Source organism: Lynx canadensis, chromosome C2 (genome assembly GCF_007474595.2).
Source record: "Lynx canadensis isolate LIC74 chromosome C2, mLynCan4.pri.v2, whole genome shotgun sequence".
Lineage (NCBI taxonomy): Eukaryota > Metazoa > Chordata > Mammalia > Carnivora > Felidae > Lynx > Lynx canadensis.
This window is the reverse complement of record NC_044311.2, coordinates 12,256,318-12,277,921: the sequence shown is the minus strand read 5'-3', so window position 1 is coordinate 12,277,921 and position 21,604 is coordinate 12,256,318.

Below are 21,604 nucleotides of genomic sequence, written 5' to 3'. Positions count from 1 at the left end.
TCTGCGGGCACTGCTGCCCTTGGCTGCCTGCTACCTCAGAAACACCACATAGGCTCTCTGGGCCTTCGTCTCTTTATCTAATAAAATTGAGGGAGTAAATTCTTCTTCCGTCTCAAACATCAGTTGGTAAAATGCTCACTATTTCACACACACACTATCCCTTTGCTTTCTTGTTCTCTCTCGTAACTGTTCTTATTCTTACTATGAGAGCCTACATAGAGCGAAGTGCACTGAGAAAGTATAAAGACCTTGTACTGGGGTTTCAAGAAAGAATTTTTCAAGTTCAAACAAGTTTTAACTTAGGGTCCCTTAACCCCTCTCCTATTGAACCATCAACCCAGGCCCTTATCAGGGTGTTCCAATCCCCCCTCCCTTTTTCACCCAGGTGGCACCCACTTGCTTTTATTTATTCTCATCTTGTTGAGGGACTTGCACTCTCAGAGAGAAAGTAGGTTAAAATCAAGAGCAGAAATCAATAGCTGGAATTTGAACCGTGGACAGGAATTTTAGTTTACGGTTTTTTTTTCCCAAGGAGAGAAAAGTGCTTAGAGTTTTGATTGTATGGTACAGGCTTCCAAAGCATTTAATTAAGATGTCTGAGGCAGATAATAACAAATGTGAGGGATTCAGCTCTCCAAATGATCATCCTGCAGACAGCCTGGAAACAAACAAGCCCTGAAGCAAGAGGACATGTTTCTCTTTCTGCCCCTTCGTCCTGTGGACTCAGCAGGCTGGCCACACATGTGCCCTCCTTAGAGGTCAGCTTGAGACAGATGTGGTGGTGAGAAGAACAAAGATTCTGCCTTAAGGCAGATCTGAGTTCGAATCCTAGATCTGACACTATCGATGGTAGGACCAAAAGTTACTGAAGTTCTCTCTTAATTTCCACCTATAAAAAATGGGATTGTGCAGGGGTTTGTGGAGCCAACTGAGAAACCCTTCTGATTACTTTTTACTGCATCACTCACCACTCCAGAATGTAATGGTGTATCCATGACTGTGTTATTTTGCTTATGAATTGTATGGGTCAGGAATACAAATAGGGTATAGCCGATATGGCTTGTCTGTGCCGCACCGTCTAGAACCTTGGCTGGGGAAGGTTCACCTGGCTGGGGTTGACCTGAGTGGACGGGCTGGAATTATCTAAAGAATTCTTCACTTACATGTCTGGTGCCTGAGCCTGGATGAGTCAAATGGCTGCACTCGGGGCGTCTACCTGTGATTTCTCCTCGAGGCTTCACCGTCGTGGTGACCACAGGGTGATCAGATTTCCTACAAGGTATCCCAGAATTCTGACAGCAAATGTTACAGCAAACCAGGGGGAAGCTAAGTGGCCTTTTATGGCCTAACACAAATAGATATCATATTTATTGCTATATTTAAAAGTTGCTATATTTAAACATATCAGGCCCAGTACCTGGAACATTATTGGAGATGTAGAGGTATTCTAGAAGAGAATGCCTCCAAATCAATTTCCTATTGTAATAGTACTCTAATAAAGAAAGAAAATATATTAAGTATATCCTTCATAAGACTTTTATATTCATTAGTTCATTATGTCACATTATCCCTATCAGAGTAGGAGAAATATATGTATATATAAAGCTGTAGTCATCAAGACAGTATGGTACTGGGACAAAAACAGACACATAGATCAACAGACGAAAATAGAAAACCCAGAAATGGACCCGAAACTATATATTCAACTAATCTTCAACAGAGCAGGAAAGAACACCTGGCAGAAAAAAGACAGTCTCTTCAACAAACGGTGTTGGGAAAATTGGATGGTAACAAGCAGAAGAATTAAACTGGACCATTTTTTTACACCATCCACAAAAATAAATTCCAAATGCATGAAAAACCTAAAGGTGAGACGGGAAATCTTCAAAATCCTAGAGGAGAACACAGGCAGCCACCTCTGACTTAAGCCGTAACAACTTCTTACTAGACACATTGATGGAGGCAAGGGAAACAAAAGTAAACATGAACTCTTGGGACTTTATCAAGATAAAAAGAGTATGTACAGTGAAGGAAACACGCAGCAAAACTAAAAGGCATCCTACGGAATAGGAGAAGATATTTGCAAATGACATATCTGATAAAGGGTTAGTAACCAAAATCTCCAAAGAACTTTTCAAACTCAACACCCGAAAAACAAACAATCCAGTTAAGAAATGAGAAGAAGACACGAATAGACATTTTTTCCAAAGGAGACAACCAAATGGCTAACAGGCACTTGAAAAAGATGCTCAATATCACTCATCACAAGAGGGGCGCCTGGGTGGCTCAGTTGGTTAAGCGGCCGACTTCGGCTCAGGTCACGATCTCGCGGTGCGTGAGTTCGAGCCCCGCATCGGGCTCTGGGCTGATGGCTCGGAGCCTGGAGCCTGCTTCCGATTCTGTGTCTGCCTCTCTCTCTGCCTCTCCCCCATTCATGCTCTGTCTCTCTCTGTCTCAAAAATAAATAAAACATTAAAGAAAAAAAAATTTGTTTTAAAAAATATCACTCATCACGAGGGAAATACAAATCAAAACCATGATGAGATACCACCCACACCTGTCAGAATGGCTAAAATTAACACCACAGGAAGCAACAGATGTTTGTGAGCATGTGGGGAAAGAGGAACCCTCTTACACTGTTGGTGGAAATGCAAACAGGTGCACTAGAAAACAGTATGGAGTTTCCTCAAAAAGTTAAAAATAGGACCACCTTATGATTCAGCAATTGCACTACTAGGTATTTACCCAGAGGATACACAAATACAGATTCGAAGGGGCACATGTACCCCAATGTTTATAGCAGCATTATCAACAATAGCCAAACTATGGAAATAAATTTATAGAGATATATGTATATATATATACATATATTCAATGCAATATTACTCGGCCTTCAAAAAGAACAAAATCTGGGCACCTGGGTGGCTCAGCCGGTTAAGCATCTGACTCTTGATTTTGGCTCAGGTAGTGATCTCATGGTTCATAGGATCAATCCCCTCATTGGGCTCTGCACTGACAGTGCAGAGCCTGCTTGGGATTCTCTTTCTCCCTCTCTTGCTTGTGTGCACATGCTCTGTCTCTGTCTCTGTCTCTCTCATTCTCTCAAAATAAGTAAATAAACATTGGTAAAAACAAGAATGAAATCTTTCCATTTGCAACGACATGGATAGAGCTACAGTGTATTATGCTAAGTGAAACAAGTCAGTCAGAGGGACACAATGATTTCACTCATATGTGGAATTTTTTTTTTTTAATTTTTTTTTTTTCAACGTTTATTTATTTTTGGGACAGAGAGAGACAGAGCATGAATGGGGGAGGGGCAGAGAGAGAGGGAGACACAGAATCGGAAACAGGTTCCAGGCTCTGAGCCATCAGCGGGGCTTGAACTCCCGGACCGCGAGATCGTGACCTGGCTGAAGTCGGATGCTTAACCGACTGCGCCACCCAGGCGCCCCTCATATGTGGAATTTAAGAAACAAAACAGGTGAACATAGAGGAAAGGGGAAAAATAGAGGGAGGCCAACTATAGGGGACACTGAACTATAGAGAACAAAGTGAGGGTTGATGGAGGAAGATGGGTGGGGGATGACTTAAATGGATGATGGGCATTAAGGAAGGTACTTGTTGTGATGGGTAATGAGTATTGTATGTACGTGATGAATCACTAAGTTCTACTCCTGAAACCAATATTATGTTAACTAGTATGTTAACTAGATTTTAAATAAAATAAAAATTTGGAAAAAAAGAACGAAAGAAGATGCTACCTGAAAAAAAAGTAGGAAACATATGTATGTATGTATGTATTGCGATGGAAATAAAGAAAAGGAAATTCAGACAAGTTAAATCGGTTCCCCAGGATTATACAACTACTAAATAGTATAGTTGGGAACAAAACCCAAGATGTACATTCATGATGCGATCTGTTTTACTTTGTAGAGTGAATGGGTATGAATGTAGTCAAATATATAAGCATACAGTTATACAATTTTTTACATTATAGAGATCGGGTAATCATTGACCATTTCAGTTCATCAACTCTTAAAACTTGCATGTGTGTGTGTGTGTGTGTGTGTATACACATGCACATATATACATAATAATAATATATTAATGTAATAATATTATTATATATAATATATTATGTAAGTTTTCCTTTGTATCTATTTCTTTTACTAACTTGTTAGAAACATAAGGTTGTGGGGCACCTGGGTGGCTCAGTCAGTTAGGCATCTGACGTCAGCTCAGGTCATGATCTGGCAGTTCATGAGTTCGAGCCCCATGTCGGGCTCTGTGCTGACAGCTCAGAGCCTGGAGCCTGCTTCGGATTCTGTGTCTCCCTCTCTCTCTGTCCCTCCCCCATTCATGCTCTGTCTCTGTCTCTCAAAAAATAAATAAACGTTAAAATTTTTTTTTAAAAAAACGAAACATCAAGTTGCAATTTGTACTATGTCACCGGGTCACATTTGTACTATATGATGCTAAGTTCCATGAATATATTTTTAGGCTGAATCCTCCCCTTTTTGTGTGATAAGAGAGAAAAGTCCCTGAAAAGACCACCTTCCTAGAAACCATTAACAGTTACTTACATTTCGACAGAAATTGATTTCTCAGGCTCTCTCAGAGTGAGTTGTGTGCCTGGAGGCTAGTGTCCCATTATCTATTCCACTGCCTTCAGTGGGGAGTGACCTCGGATCAGGTGTGACCCTGACTGGTTTCAATGTAATCTCACTCTTCTTGCTAAGGAAATGTTCGGGAATGATCATGTGGCTAGATTTTGGCCAATAAACCATAGGAGAAAATTGGTGGGGGCTTCTGGGAGTTTTCCTAACTCATTTGGGAGACTCATAGGGATTCCAATACTCTGCCCTCCCCGCCCCAGGAATAAGAATTGAAAAGCAGGTTTCCCCAGGGGTTGCTGCAGCCATCGTGAAGCCGGGAGACAAGAAATGCTAAAGGCAAAAATCCATACACAGAGGAGAGTATAAGGAGAGAAGCATAGACGAATGCAGCTGTAGGAGATGCTGTGGGTACCCTGCCCTGACCCCACACTGACACATGCCACTGCTAGGAGTGTTGGCTGCAGAGAGCTGACAGCTGCCATTTTCTCCTGAGAATTGCTGTCTGTGGATGAGATGCCCGACTGTCCCCTCCCAAAAGGTATGCACCCTTCCATCCCTAAAATAACCGACAGCAAATGACTGACTGGCACAGGAATACAAGAGGCTACCTTCCTAACTCACAGTTAAGACTGGCTTTGTGGTACCATTCATGCTACAGAGGATATCATGTCTCTGCTTGGCTCCTCTTTCTGCCTCTTGATTCATTCACTCCCTTTCTCCTGAGGGTTCTTCCTCCACAAACCATTTGGACTCAAACCCCTGTTTCACGTTATCTATCTTGGGAACCCAACTGAAGACAGTGCCTGAAAGCATGATTAAACCGTGCCTGACACCCGCCCTCTCTGTTCTTCCAATTGTGTGAACCAGTATGAGCTCTTGTGTTTGAATACAGTATGGGTAAGGTTTTTCTACTACTTGTAGCTGAAACTTCCTGAGTTAGGACATGGACGCTAATGGATTTTACTGGGAAATCTGGGTCAGAAAACACACACAGCATGAGCTGCAGGTTTTGATGGCTGCTATAAGACCTAGAGCAAAGTGATCTTGGACTCAGGAAAGAACAAGGATATTCCTGGGATAATAATTTCTGAGGGTATGTTGAATATGAGAGATCTTATTTGCATATGCTAGGAAGTTAAGCCAGGTGAGTGAGATTTGTATCTACTAACAAAATTGTATGACCATTGAGACACGTGAGGGGGGAAGGGGAGGAGTTGGGTCCAATGTCCGAATATCTTCACCACCGTCTTACATTACAATAGAGAAACAGCTTAATCCTAAAGGGAATTACCTGAGAAATGTATTCTTGAACTGACATTGAGATTAGGAGGTTACAGGACCCATGTCCCCATCCCCAGGATATAGCTAGGTGTTTATCCCCCATGTTACAGGCCTGTGCTGACCAGTACACTGGCCATTTGTCACATGTGGCTATTGAGCATTAAAATGTAGTTTAAACTTGCATGTGTGATAAAACCTGAAATATACAATGAAAATAAAATACTTATATGAAGTATCTCATTAACAATTTTTATTAAATTATGCTTTGAAATTATAATATTTTAGATCTACTAGGTTATTACAATTAATCTGACATGTTTATTTTTATACTTACTAATGTGGCTCCTAGAAATATTAAAATACAAACATGGCTTCTATTAAATCGCTGTTAGTACTTATCTGAGCAGTTGAAGGCATAGGGCTGTGTCATACTAATAACATAGGAGCCAGACTTGGAAGCTCATGCCAAAAATTCATTAAGGTGCAGGAGTTTGGGTTTAGAGCTAATATTAGTGTGAAAACATGACTAACCAGACAGTTAAAAACTAAATATCCAGGATATCCAGGGAAGTTTAAGTCACCGCATGCTCAATCTAGTGTTTTACAAAATGCCGCTCAACAATTATAACTGCTTATTTTTTATTTCCAAAATAAAAATGGCTGAAACGACATTAAGGTGCAACGTGGCAACAGACTAAAAGGCGTTTGCCAACAAACTTACAGGAAAATGCACAGAGCACAGGATGGAGAGGATGTGAAAGAGACGTGAAAGAGACAACCGTTACAACGAATGATACAACGTGGGAAGGTGCTGTGCAGTTGAATAAAAATACTTGTCTCTATTTACACTATTTACTAAATCCCTTTGTGACACAGAGATCCATGAAGAAATACATTTTGGGAAACTATTACAAGAGATGATGCATTGCTTAAAATGTTTTGGAGAGGAGCTGTGGCTGTTTTGACTGGAAAAAAATAGATTCCAAAGCAAACTGGCAGGAAACCTTTCTTTTCTTCAGTGATATTTGTTGGCTGTGGTAGTGTGTCCCACTAAGGTACTACAGTCCCCAGCCTCCTTTGCAACTATGTACAGTCAAGTGACCACATTCCGGACACTTAGATGAAGACCTTAGATGGAACTTCTGGGAGGCTTCCTTGAAAGAGAGAACAGAAAGCTAGAAATACAGCCCTTTAGATCTTGCTCTTCCTTTTATTCCTTCTTGGGCCCAGATGTGATGGCTAGAGCCACAGTAGCCATCTTGTTGCTTTGAGGATGGAAACCACAGAAAGGATATGGGAGCAGAAAGAGAAAAAGCTTATGACACTCTTGAAGGTGAGTCTCAGGGCTTTTTCTGTGTGCAATAAAATTAGTGTGTTTTCACTTTTTTTTTTTTAACTGATAAAGGTAATTAAAATTTTTTTGAAATCCCTGGCCTGTGGAAGAAGATAGAGTGTCCAGGATTGGAATTGGGGAATGAACAGAAAAGGGAAAGTAAAACAGACCACAGGAGGATAGGAGAGGGGTTGGGGAGAAGGAGGACTCTCTTTTAGAACCGCACCAACCTCCATTAAGGGAATAATCAAACCTGACCACACCAAGGGGCTCTTTCTTGTTTAAGTTCCTTGGAGGCACCCTAGAGGTATCTTGATAAAGATAAAATAAAAGTCCTCCATGATCAGGCCTGGCTACCTCTCTGGTCTCAGTACCTGCCAATCACTCTTTCTTTTGGTCTGCCATTGCTTTTGAAGACTCGCTCAAACATTAATTCTTTATCAAGAGCAAAGTCAAGTGGAAGAATCAGAGAGATAAAAGCAGATAAAAGTAGATAGGCAGCATTAAAGCCATTTAGCTACCCGCTTGTGAGCAAGACCGAGAAGTCCTATCACTGCCCTATGGTTAAATTTTGATTGTGAAAGGTTATAAAACTCTCTTAACAGTAGAGCCAATAGAAAGAGTCCATTTATTTCACAGCGTTGTGCTGCCAGCTTCAATAGCAGCCTCATGGCTATTGAACTCACTTTCAACACAACAGTCAAAGAATGGATTTTTTTTTCCCCTCTTAACTATCAATTCCTTGCCTGTGAGCTTTACATATGGATTTCAGTTTTTGAACCAGAACAGTCAAGAAGCATCTCCATATCGTCGCCAAACAAATCCCTCAATTTTTCCAAAGGCAGATCCCCCAGATAAACTGAATTTAAGGCTGCTTGAACTCTTTATAAAATCTGAACCAGAAATCTGTGTCAGGTTTCAGTAATCCCTTCCACAGATATAGTATCAAGATCTCCAAACTGCAAACTTCTGCCTTCGTCAGGAAAACATAAATGAACCTCATAAGTATACATGCACGTGTGTGTATATGGCTGGGTGTGTATGCATATAAATGCTCAGAGGTAAAAGAAAAGGCTCCCTTAGAAACATTTCGTTTCTAAGAAAAGGAACAGAGCTCCACCGGTTATTGGATTTAAGTTTCCACAATGAATAAGAGGGTCATGTGTTCAGAATCCCAGCTTTAGCTGCAATTAAATACTGACCTTGTTTGTCTTTCTTATGAAGGATTTGTATTTATGCCCGAATCCTGACTTGACAGATACGCAAAGGAGAATTAACTGTACGTAGATAAAATTTCATTTTTCTTCTTTAAGGTTAATATTCACACTTCGCTTCCTAAAATTCTTCAATGGTTTATAGCCAAGAAATACAAAATTAGATATAAAATTATAATACTTCAGGAATGTAACTGAAAAGGAGCACAAGTAATAAATCCTATTATTGTAGCTGGATAATGCAGACGAGGGTCTGTATTTACACTATTTGCAATGTGATCTTTTATTTGGAATAGGTTTTAATTTAAAATGTAATTAAGATTATATCAGTAAGGACTCTTTATATTGTACACCATAGGAAGCCCAACTCAAATGTAATGAAAGACTGTATTGACTCACAAAATTGGAAAGTTCAGAATTAAGGCAAGCTTTGGGTTTTGTTTGACCCAAAGACTCACAATATCATCAAGCCTCATTTTCCTTCAGTTCTTTCAGCTTCTCCCTCCTTTGTGCTTTCATTTCATCCTTAGGCTGGCTTGCCTCGTGGTAGGAAGATGGCCGCCAGTGTTTTCCAGAACTCCATACTGGAGTCTTCACTTCCAGGTGAGGGATACTGCTTTTCCCCAAACCATGAGTTAAGAGTGTTAAGCTTCACATTGTATCATCCTTCAGTGTTTTAGCATCTCTAAAACTATAAATGTCACAGGAAGTTAGAATTATCTTGATTGACCTGGGCCAATTCTGACCTCTAGACCTAGGGGCCTGGTTAATCTCACATAAACATTATGTCTGCTATTCAGGGGAAAGGGAATGAAACAAATTTTCGAGAGGCCACCAGAATATTCATTACCAAAGAAGATAAAAAAGATATATATTTCTAAAGTGCAGTATTTACTTGCCTTAATGTCATGTCCAGTCATAAAACCATGACAATGTAAGGTCCCAGCACAGGAAAAACTCACAGATTTGATGGTGTAAAACTTACCCAATAAGGAATCGCAGTCTGGGGAGAAGATGGTGAAGTGACCAATAAAGGTACTATTGTGTGGTAAGTACTGTGAGCAATAAAAACACAGTCTTGGAATTATCTGGGGCTTCAGAAGCTTGGATCTGAGTGGTGGATGCCTTCGACACATTTCCTCAGCAACAAAATGGGGATAAGATCTTATTATTCGCGGTGAGTTCAGCTGCAAGTAACACAAAACAAAATTCAAATTCTTTCACCATAAGAACAATTACCTCACGTTACAGAAGACCAGAATTGATAATTCGGTCACTTGATGACCTCATTAAGGACCAAAATTCCTTGTGTATGTTGGTATTTTCCTTCAGTATTAGCCTTTTGTGTTTGCTAGATGACCAGCTCCTCATGTAGCCACACCCATAAGACCAAAAAGGAAGTCATGCATCTCTGTGGAGAGCAAAAAAACTCTTGGGCAGAAGCCATTTGTCACCTTGCCATCAGCAAACATCTTGTTTGGGCGGAATTGTCCACATCTTAACTTCTGTCTGCTGGAGATAGTAGAATGGTATCCTTGGCCCAGACGCATCAAGGTTCATCCTCTTGAAATACGCAGAGAAAGGACTTTATCCCAGAACATGTGGATAAACAAAACTTTTAACCAAAATTCAGGAGGGAAAAGTTATGTAGAGTTGGAGGTGGAGACAAGCATGGACCAGACAGATTTGGGAACATCTACCCAAATGCCCACTAAACCAAACTCACAGTTAGTGTAGGAAAGGAGCTTATCCCACAGTTAGTGTGCAGTATGTGCAAGGGCTCAATAAATAGTTACTAATGCTGCTATCTATAGAAGATTCGTGTGATGTGGAAAAAAATCACGCTAGAGGATGCACCAGTCTGGGTGTTGAAAACAGAAGCGTTGTGAACTTTCCTAGATGACAAATGACAAGGGAAGGAAGGGGGCCAGAGGCTATGGGGCTGGAGATAGTAGATAATTAAGTAGTTGCTAAGGACTTAGTTTCCAATTGGATCAGGAAGTCTAGAAAGATTGAACTTTCTGGTATGACACAACAGGATCTGTGGATAGATGTGTCATTTGCTAGGACAAGAATAAAAGGGAAGTGTCTGGTTAGATTGCAGGGTAGAGATGCCAAGTTCAGGGATGGGAATTATGAGTTTAAGGTGTCTTCAGAACATTCCAGTACAGACTTAATTGTAGTACAATCTGCTACTGTTTATTTAGTAGTATGTCATTCATTCATTCAACAAATATTTACTGTATACCTACTGTGCCCTTGGGTCTGAGCTCAATCCATTACAAGCATTGTTGTATAATCTTCTTAAAATTATTTATTTATTTATTTATTTATTTTTGAGAGAGAGAGAGAGAGAGACAGAGAGACAGAGAGCAAGCAGGGGAGGGGCAGAGAGAGAGAGAGAGAGAGAATCCAAAGCAAGCTCTGAGCTGTCAGCGCAGAGCCTGATGTGGGGCTTGAACCCACAAACCATGAGATCATGACCTGAGCCAAAACCAAGAGCTGGACTTTAACTGACTGAGCCACCCAGGCGCCCCATGTTACGTAATCTTCCAAACCCTGCTACAAGATAGTTGCCCAGTGATCTCCAACCATTGCTTTTGAAGCCAATTTTGGAATCCATTCACTGGCGCATCACCGATAGTTAATTACATTGTTGGCAGCAGCATCCTCAAACACAAAAGCCACATTGTTTATGTTAACTCAGGAGTGAGGTTTTCTCTTGTTATCATTAGAATCAGACCTGCAAACTCATTAACTTTTTCTCATTTATATACGCTAAAGAACCTGAAAATGAAGTGCATGAAAATGCATGGAGTGAAATAGACTGATAACATATCACATCCAAATACATGCAAAGAAAAGCTTAATGTTGGTGCTATTTTGATAATAAAGTATATATATATACACACACATATATATAATTTATTTTCTGTATATATTTATTATATATATAAAGTTAACATCTGTCAGAGCTTTATAAGTTATAAAGAGTTTTCATAGACATTATCACGCTTGATTCACAAGAGAGAGAGTGAGACATAACCCCCCCCCTTTTTTTAATGTATTTATTTTTGAGAGAGAGAGAGAGAGGAGAGAGAAAGAGGATCCTAAGTGGGCTCTGTGCTGACAGCAGAGAGCCTGATGTGGGGCATGAACTCACAAGCCACAAGATCATGACCCCAGCCGAAGTCAAAACGCTTAACCAACCGAGCCACCCAGACATGCCAAGACATAACCCTTTAACTAAACTTCTATTTTAAGATAATTGTAGATTCACATGGCTATAAGACATAATACAAAGAGCTTCCAGGTACTCTAAATCCAGTTATCGATCAATGGTAACATTGCAAAGCTGTCATAATATTTCAACCATGATATTGACGTTGATGCAGCCAATAGTACTAGTCCGTGGTATAGATGTATCACAATGTATTCAATCACTCACCTGTTGAAAGGTATCTGTGTTATTTCCACTTTGGGGCTACTACAAATGTTCTTGCCCCTTTTTCTTTGTGAACGAATATCTTCATTCATATGGGATAGATGCCGAGAAGTGGAATTGCTCAGTTATGCCGGAGTTGTAGATTTAGTTATTTAAGAAACTGCCACATTGTTTTCCAAAGTGGCCATACCATTTTACATTCCCACCAATAGTGTTTGAGTGATCCAATTTCTCCATGTCCTGGCCAACATTTGGTGTTGCCCTTATTTTTTATTTTAGCTATGCTCACAGGTATGTAGTGATATCTCATTGCGGCTTTAATCTGCAATTCCCTAATGGCTATTGTTGTTGAGCATCTTTTTATGTGCTTATTTGTCATCTGTGGGTCGTCCTTGGTCAAATGTCTTCTGGTTTTGTTTGCCCATGTCCTTACTGCTTTGTAGTGTTATACATTCTCAAATAATTTTGAGAATTCTTTATATGTTCTAGATAGTTGTTCTTTATCAGCTATGTGAATCATAAATATTTTTACTCACCTGTAGCTTATCTATTCATTTTTTCAAAGGGTCTTTCATAGAGCAGACATTTTCATTTTGATGAAGTCTAATTTATCAACTCTTTTCTCTTATCCTTTTGTTCTCAAGACTAACAATACTGGGCTAGAGCTACATTGCAAAGATTTCTCCTCCTATGCTTACTTTTCCAAACTTTGTATAGCTTTACCCTCTACATTTAAGTCTGTGATCCATTTTGACTTAGTTTTTAATATAAGATGGGGGGGGGGGTTAGGTCCAAGTTTTGCTTGTTTTCTTTCGGTTTTGGCTTTTACGTAAGGAAGTCCACATGCTCTAGCATGATTTGTTGAAAAGGCTATCTTCTCTCTGTTCAATTGCTTTTGTATGTTTGCAACACATCACTTGGGCGCATTTATACGGGTCTATTTCTGGGTTCTGATTCACTGATCTATGTGTCTTCCTCTTTCTGCCATTACCATGCAGTCTTGATTACTGTAGCTTGAAATCAGATAGACTGAGGCCTCTCATTTTATTATTCTTTTTCAAAATTGGCTTAGGCATTTAGGTTCCTTTGCCTTTCCATGTACATTTTAGAACAGGTTTTTCTTTCAGGACATTTTTCCATGCCAACAAAAGATCATGCTAGTATTTTGACAGGAATTGATTTAAAAGTGTATATCAATTTAAAGAGAATTGGTGTCTTCACTACTTCAAGTATTCCAATCAGTGGATCTTGTGTGTCTCTCCCTGTATTTGGGCCTCTCCTAATTTCTTTCATCAATGTTGTGTAGTTTTCAGCATACAAGTTCTGTACGTGTTTTGTTAAATTTATACCTATGTGTTTCATTTTTGAGCTATGTAACTGGCATTGTAGTTTTCATTTCAGTGTCTACATGTCCATTGCTACTGCATAGAAATATAATTGATATTTATGTGTTTATCTTATATCTTGTGACCTTGCTGAACTCACATTATTTCCAGGAAAGTTTTTATAGATGGGATTTTCTACATAGACAATCATGTCATCTGAAAATAGGGACAGTAATTTCTATTGTTCTATTCTAATTCACTGATTCATTCTTCCATCATTTCTAATCTGTGGAACCCATCAAATGAGATTTTTATTTCAGTTATTATATTTTTCAGTTCTAAATTTCCATTTAATTCTTCTTTATATTTCTCGTTCTTTGCTGAGTTTTCCTGTTTTTATTTTTCATTTATTTTTAGGTATATTTCTAATTTCTTATTGAAGCATTTTTATCATGGATGCTTTAAAATCTTTGGTAGATAATTGTAATAGCACCATTTTCTTGGTGTTGGCGTTTGTTATCTTTTCCCATTCAGTTTGAGATCTTCCTGGTGTTTGATATGAGTGATATTCTAGAGAAACCTGGGCTTTTTAAATTATGTTGTGAAACTCTGGATCTTGTTTAAATCTTCTGTTTAAGGGTTTTGTTTGTTTGGTGTGTGTGTGTGTGTGTGTGTGTGTGTGTGTGTGTTTGTGTCTGCTTGGCTTTCAATACTGCTCCAATAGGTTGAGGGGCACCACAGTGTTACTGACAAGTAGAAGTCAAAGTCCAGGCTGCCCATTTGACCTCCACTGACACCTGGCTGTGGTGTGGGGAGACTCTCATTGCTGGGTGCAGTTAGGAGTTCCGGCTCCCGTGTGGTATCCACTGACGGGAAAGTAGAGGTGGCCTTCTTACTCCTGGGCAATAGTAAAAGTCCTGATTTTCCATGAGCTCTTGTCTGATAGCACCCCAACGGGAAACGGTAGAGACACCTTATCACTGCAGGATAGGGGTAGAAATCCAGGCTCTCTACATGGTCTCCACTCACAGCACAGAAGCAGGAAGGGGCAGAATGGGGCGCTCTACTGGCCAGTGGCGGTGAAAGTCCTGTCTTTCTACTTGGCCTCCTCTGACCCCACCTTAGTAGGGGGGGGGGTGGGATCCCTCATTAAAACTACACAAGCATGGAAATCTATGCTCCCCTTTTGGTCTTTGCTAGTATGGGTGGAACCACAATATCTTATGTGGTATTTTGATGAAGTATAGCAGTTACCGTCTACAATTTTTCTGTTTTGCTGGATTGCCTCCTTTCTAGTCTTTTGGCTGGGGTTTTGTTTTTGTTTTTTAACCTTACCTGTTGATGTTTCCTGGTTGTTGGCTTCTTTAGCTCCGAGTATGAGCTTTTGGGGAGGGGCAGAGGGGAGGACTGAGAAACTCACCACCATGTGGTTCCTCAGGTTCGAGGTCCCTAGTTGGTTTTACTTCTTTCCACCTTCCATAGTCTTCCTATGTTTTCCTACATATAGAGTCCAAGGTTTTTACTTGTGCTAATCAGGAGGTATAGGGAAAAGTAGCTCTAAGCCATCTTTGAAGTGGAAGTCTGATGTGATTATCAACTTGACTTTAAACTTAAAATCAATCAGGCTCAGAAATGTTGGATAAATTGCTCAGGGTCTCCAACCTAGAAGGTGGAAGATAGGAAAAAAGGGTCAAGAATAAGGACTCTGACGTGAGATGGATTGGGTCTGGTTCCCAGATCTATCATTCACTCTAAATATTATTAGTAAACTTTTTTTTTTAATCAAAAACCCCTTTGAAAATCTGATGGAAGCTATGATCCCCTCTTTTGACAAACATGTGTACGTGAATTCATGCAAATTGTTGCACATCATGGTAAATTCCATGAATTCCAGATTAAGATCTCCTGTTTTGGAGAAAAGTATGCTATAGGCTTGCATGTAGGGAAGAGAGAGGCCACACTTATGAAGCAGCAGCAAAGAATCACATCCTAAATGGTCATTCACTGGTCCAAGAACTGACCTCAGGATCAGACGGCTGTGAGGCCATGCAGCAAGGAGAGGGCAACCATGGGGGCATCATGGGAGTGCCAAGAGTAGGGGGTTAAACTGGATGGTATCCCCCTACCTTACCAGCGCTCTACTGTCTACCCCCACCGCATCTCCCATCCCAGGAGTCTCCAGGGATGACTCTCCTGGACAGGCAGTTCCACTGGGCTCCTCTGTGTGTGAAGACACTGTCCACTAATTGTCAATCACCATGATGCATGGGCTGTAGAAATGCTCCCAGGGCATTCTGGCTTCAGAGCGCTCTGGCCCCTTCTGGATAGGGAGCAAGTGACCGTACTTGAAATTTTGGTGTGGACTTAAGCATATCGGTATACCCTGAGCCAGGAGCAGACGTGAGAGCCCAGTGTAGGGACATGTAAGTCAGCAAAAAAGAGAGTTGAAGAAGTCCCTGAGGAACAGAAGAAAGAAAAGTCAGGTAACCAATTGGTGTTCTAGCTCTTACTAGCTGTGTAGCCTCAGGCAAGTCACTAATGTCTTGGAATCTCGCTTTCATCGTCTGCAAAATGGAGTTCATAATTCTCGCCCTGTCAACATCATGTGGTTTCCGTGAGGCAAAAATAAGATCTGGTGTGTGGGGACTCTTTGTGAATTGGAAAATACTACACCAGCATTATTTTTAGGTCTGGCTGGAGATTGTACACTTCACCCAGAAGTAGAATTTTATCTACAGAATCATTATTTTTCTGTAAAAGATATTCATGTAAAAGCCCTGATTTGAAAACCTATAAAAGGTCTATGGTAAAACCGAGATCGAGTTTTCTTTACTTAGAGAAAAAATGTCCTGGGGAATATGGGTGTTCCCCATGAAAGAAACAAGTACGTTTCATGGGAGCAGATGGTTGAGATGAAGGAAAAGTAGAGCATAACAAAAGGTGTCTATAAAATCAGTCAAACAAAACATGAAGTGTTGGGAAAATAGCCCAATGTTTTAATTGTGTTTCGGGAGTTGATTTTGTGTGTGGAGGCAAAAGATAATGATAAATTTCAAAGGCAGCCTCTCTGAACTACTTCCTCTGGAATTCTAAAGAACGAGTAGCATTCTGATAGCCTGTAGGTGAGGAATGACTGCAACAAGCATATGGCTTGATGTTGTTAAGACTTGGCGATAAGCATTCACCATGGCAATTCTAAACAAGAACCAATGGGTCTATTGTCAACTTCCGGAAGGAGGCACCCCTTTGAAATGCCCGAAGGCACATGTAGCACATGCTTTTCCAATGATTCAGTGGGTTAATAATTAATCACCTCTTGAGACTTTTGCAAATGATTATGCAAGAGCGCATTTCACGCTGTGAATTCTTCACCTCTGATACACTAAAGCATAAGTGTTTTGTTACCAAATATTCTTTGCAATTGTTCTTAGCTGTTAAACTAAAGCTTCTGCGTTTATAGAACTGCTGTGAACTGACTCAAGGCATTTTGTCATTGCCCAACATTTGCATATGTTTGGTGGATGGGGGAAATTAGAAATGGGTTGAGAACCCAAGGTCTCCCCATATCCTTGCCACCAGGTTAACACTTAACACTGGAAGCAAGTCTCAAACTGAATTCTGCTACACGTATGTATATTTATTAAGTAAACCAATGTCCACCTCCTCTGTGGAAAAGTGAAGTCTCTGCTGTCTGTCCTTTCACACACTCTGAAAGTATTTTGCAGGAAATAGTCACTCCAGGAAAATGTGACCGTTTTCTAGCAGTAGAATTCAGTTAATCTGAGATCAAGGGTCAGAACCTTCCAACAGAAGCCAAACACAGGATACTGGGTTAGGCCTGGGCCTCCCTCTTTAAGCCAATTTATATGTCTTGAGCAACAATCATTTCACCAACAAAAATTCATTTCTGACTTGCACATGACACTTAGCAAACCTTCTGGAGTTGATCTAAGATAAATATGGCAAAAACTGCTTAGGGGTGCAGTCTCGATAAGAGCTTTCTAGATGCTACTGTTACTCACAAAATATTTCCCTTTGACTTGGGTACAAAAGTTTTATCAGAAAATCTCAAATATTCATCGAGTCTAATTAGCACACATGGGTATTGCATGCTCTGAGATGTGTAATACCATGAAATCAAAGTATAAATTAAATGTAGCTCTTAATATGGTTATATCATTATTTTTCTGAGACCAACTACATAAACTCCCGTTAAGGTATAATTTTGTAAGCCGATGAACCAGTACCACTAAGTAATTTTGTATTTCTGCGAAATGAACAACTAAAACAGTTTGTTGTAATTTAAAGCAATAACTTAAGTTTGACTAAGTGTCTAACAGTCAAGTCTTATAATATCATTTGGTTAATAACAACTTATTCAACTGAATGATAATCATAATAAAATTTTAAAAATAAAAAAATGAAACCTCTTTTGTTGCAGTTTTCTTTTTTTTTTTTTTAAACTTAAAAATCAGAGATGAACATTTACCAGGGTGAAATTGATCAATGTAACTATCAAAAATATAAACGTTCTCTTGGGAGATAAAATCTATTTTCATTTATTTGTACCATTTTCACTTATGGGAAGCATTTTTCAACAACTTAAGAGGAAGTTTATGCTGGTGTTTAAATTCCATGGCAGGTATTTCTAGCCTCATTTGGTAGTCAGGCATTGAGGGTGTTATGGATTTTATCTCCCAGATTCACAATCTGTAGAGTCTCAGTTTTTTAATATTACAGATTATGGAGTCTATTCATTGCATCATCTTATCATTCACGGGTATTTATTGAGCAACAAACATAAATCACGCACAGGAAGCTAAAGATGTGAAAAACACAGTTCCTGCCTCAAGACTGCCACAGTCTATGGGGAAATCTAAGGGGTGGCCACTGTAAGGACGGTAGATGACAAAGTGGCTTAGAGCCTGGGATATGCAGCTGGTCTCTACTGGGCTGGAATTCTGGCTCTGTTGTTACTTAACCTCTGTGTGGTTTAGTATCCCAACCTGTAAAGTGGGTATGATAATACCATGTACCTCATAGGATTGCAGTGAGGGCTATGGGCATTTATTTATATCAAAAACTCAGAACAGTGTGCAACATAAAATGTGCTGGGCGACCAATGTTGGTTACAATTATTAAGCAGGATGTTTTGGAAACCATCTTCTGCAAGACTATCCCTCTGCTTCGTCCCATGTCAATTCAGACACCAGTTTCTGCCAAACTGAGCTCTTTATATATTTCTTATCCATTGATTTCCCTCCATTCCCATGCTCCTTTGGCTCAGACTTGTGATTTCACAGTTGTTTTCCCGACATAGTCTTACACCCTCAGATGCATCCTTCAGACTTTTAATCACTATTTTGAAAATCTTATCTGATTAGTTCTGATCATCTCCCTCCCTTGATCAAAATTTCCTTCAATGTTTTCATCACCTGACATATGAAATATAAACTCTTTAGCTTGACATAAAAAAAAAAAAAAAAAAGGGCTTCTCCAAGCCCAAGCTACTCTGGGCCACTATTGGGTTTTGAGATTCCCTGTTAATGTCCACAACTAGATAACTACTAAAATGAAATAACAAAATTTTGGTTCACTTACACATTAGTTATGTATAAACAAACATATACACGTAAATATGCATTTCTTTATGAATGCAAATACATAAAAAATGTAATTGTGTGATTTCCAAGATAATTGGAGAAATCATACAGTTAAGGCATAATTGACGTGATTCTGTATTTGGTACACAGATAGACAGCCATGTGGTGACTGGAACATCTCCTTCTTTCCATTTCATTAGTGGACTTCTCTGTATTAGTTAGAATTTTGACTGGAACTGACAGTTGACATGATATTAGTTATGATGTCTTGTGATTCTGCAATCTGGACTGGGATCACCTTGCTGATTTCTATCCTCTCTGGCATTTGCTGGGGCTGGGAAGTCCAAGATGGCTTCTTCACTCATGTGTTTGATGCCTCTACCAGGAGGACTGGAATAGCTGGTGGCTGGTTGGGTATCTTTCTCCATGTGGCCTCTTATGGGGTTCACTTGGGCCTCCTCACAGCATATGGTTGCAGGGTATTCAGACTTCTTACCTGCTAACTGGTTTCTGAGAGAAGTCTCTCTTTGAGGCCAGCCCTAGAATGGGCACTGTATCATTTCTACCATGTTCTATAGGCGAAAGTAAGTTATAAAGCTAGCCTGGATTCAAGGAGAGGGAAAAGAGAAAATAGGATCCATCCCACCTCTTGAGGAGCAACCGGAAGCCAGTGAGGAAAGGAAAGGGTCATAGCCATCTGCAAAGACTACCTACCATACTCAGATAATGTCTAAGTTGAGGTGGTTACTTAAATTTTTTTTTTCAACGTTTATTTATTTTTGGGACAGAGAGAGACAGAGCATGAACGAGGGAGGGGCAGAGAGAGAGGGAGACACAGAATCGGAAACAGGCTCCAGGCTCTGAGCCATCAGCCCAGAGCCTGACGCGGGGCTCGAACCCACGGACCGCGAGATCGTGACCTGGCTGAAGTCGGACGCTTAACCGACTACGCCACCCAGGCGCCCCTGAGGTGGTTACTTATATTGGTTCAGTAGTTCTACTTTGGGATACTTTTGGCCTTCTGTCATTGTTGAAAGGTGACTGTATCCCTGTAACTGCTTCAGCCTCCCCTAATTATGTTTAAAGGTAAGAAACAGGAGCGGGAAGAGTGGCTTTCCTTGGAAAGAAAACTTTCTCACAAGCCCCAGTAGTATTCCTTTTTATATTTCTTTGCCCAGACAAACCAGGACAGGCTCTTTCCCTAAGACACAGTTAAATCCATATCCTAAACAAAATTAGACTCTGATAACAAAGCAGGAAGGGGAAGAATAAATTTTGTGCAAGCCAGCCATGGTGTTGGCTGTATTCTATAACTTCCTAAATAATCAAATGTGTAGATGATGCCAAGAATCTAAATTAAAGCTGCCTTGCCCTCCTCACCTCCAGCCCCATGATGGACCCCATGATGGTTTTTGCCTGTGAGAACCCTTTGCCTCTAGTGGGAGGAACTCCACACTCAAAAGGCAAAGAACATGAATTCAGGGAGGGGGGCAGAACTGGGGCCAAAAAATACAACCTAAAATCCCTTCAAATCTGTACTCTGGGCATTTTAAACTCCTTGTATTTCCCGGCCCAGCCTACGCTCGTACTTCCCCTTGTCTTCTCATGGCTGATCTGTGTATCTGCAACATGCTTCCACAGGCCTTCATGGCCTGACCGTGCTTCAGGATTCAGCTCAAAAGGCACTCCTTCCCTGTGGTCTTCTCTCACTCTCAGGCTGGTTCTTGGACCCTAGTGCCTGCTTCTGTCGTAGCCTGAGCTTATCACCGTTGTGACAATTATATTATCAGGGCTATTCATATTATTTTTCTACTTATCTATGTTTCACATCGGATGATAAGGACAGCCTCCTGCCCTTCAGTTAAGGCTGGGATTACATTTTCTGAGTCCTCATGCTTTCAGTGCTTAACACAGTATTTGGGTCATAGTACAGAATCAAATGCTGGTGAGATGCATAAATGGATGGACATCAGGTTGAAATTCTGTCCTGAAGGCAATGGGAAGCCATTGAACAATTTTAAATGTGATTGCTATTCTGGTATCTTTGGAGAAGAATATTTGGTCACAAGGGAAGATGTAGTGGGATGTGGTGAAACTAGAGAGGAAAGCCGGTGAAGAATCTAAAGTAATCCTCATAACAAGAGGCAGAACTAAAACATGCAAATGGGGGATGGGAACAGAACAGACTCAAGAGATATGCAGAAAGTAAATAGACAGACCAGACCCTAATGCCCACTGAGTTCAAGAGGGTAAAATAGAAGTAAACTCTTAGCTGATTTTTAATGTTTCTAGCTTGGGCTATCCATTGGAGTTGGAGCCTTTATACAATTTTCTCTCAATTTTAACTTTAGAAAGAGGTAAAGGAGGAGGGAAGGGTCAGAGAGAGAGGGGGAGAATCCCAAGCAGGCTCTGCACTGATCATGGAGGCTCAGTCCCCTGACCCTGAGATGGTGACCTGAGCCAAAATCGAGAGTTAGATGCTCAGCCAACTGAGCCACCCAGGCACCCTTTTTAACATTTATAAAAAAATTTTTTTAAAGATAGAGCCTTTTCTCCATATGGGGAATGTACCAAGGGGACATGCACTTTGGAGTCCAATTTTAAAATTCTGAGTGTACACGATGCCAGTGGAACATCCATGAAGAGGCGAGTAGGCAAATGGAATAATGTTAGCTTAGGTGAAATTAGAGCTTGATGATTAGATTTAGAAATCATCATGTATTAGTGAAGCCATACAAATGCACGTGTTCCCGGGAGGAGTGAGAGAGGGGCAGAGAACAGAGT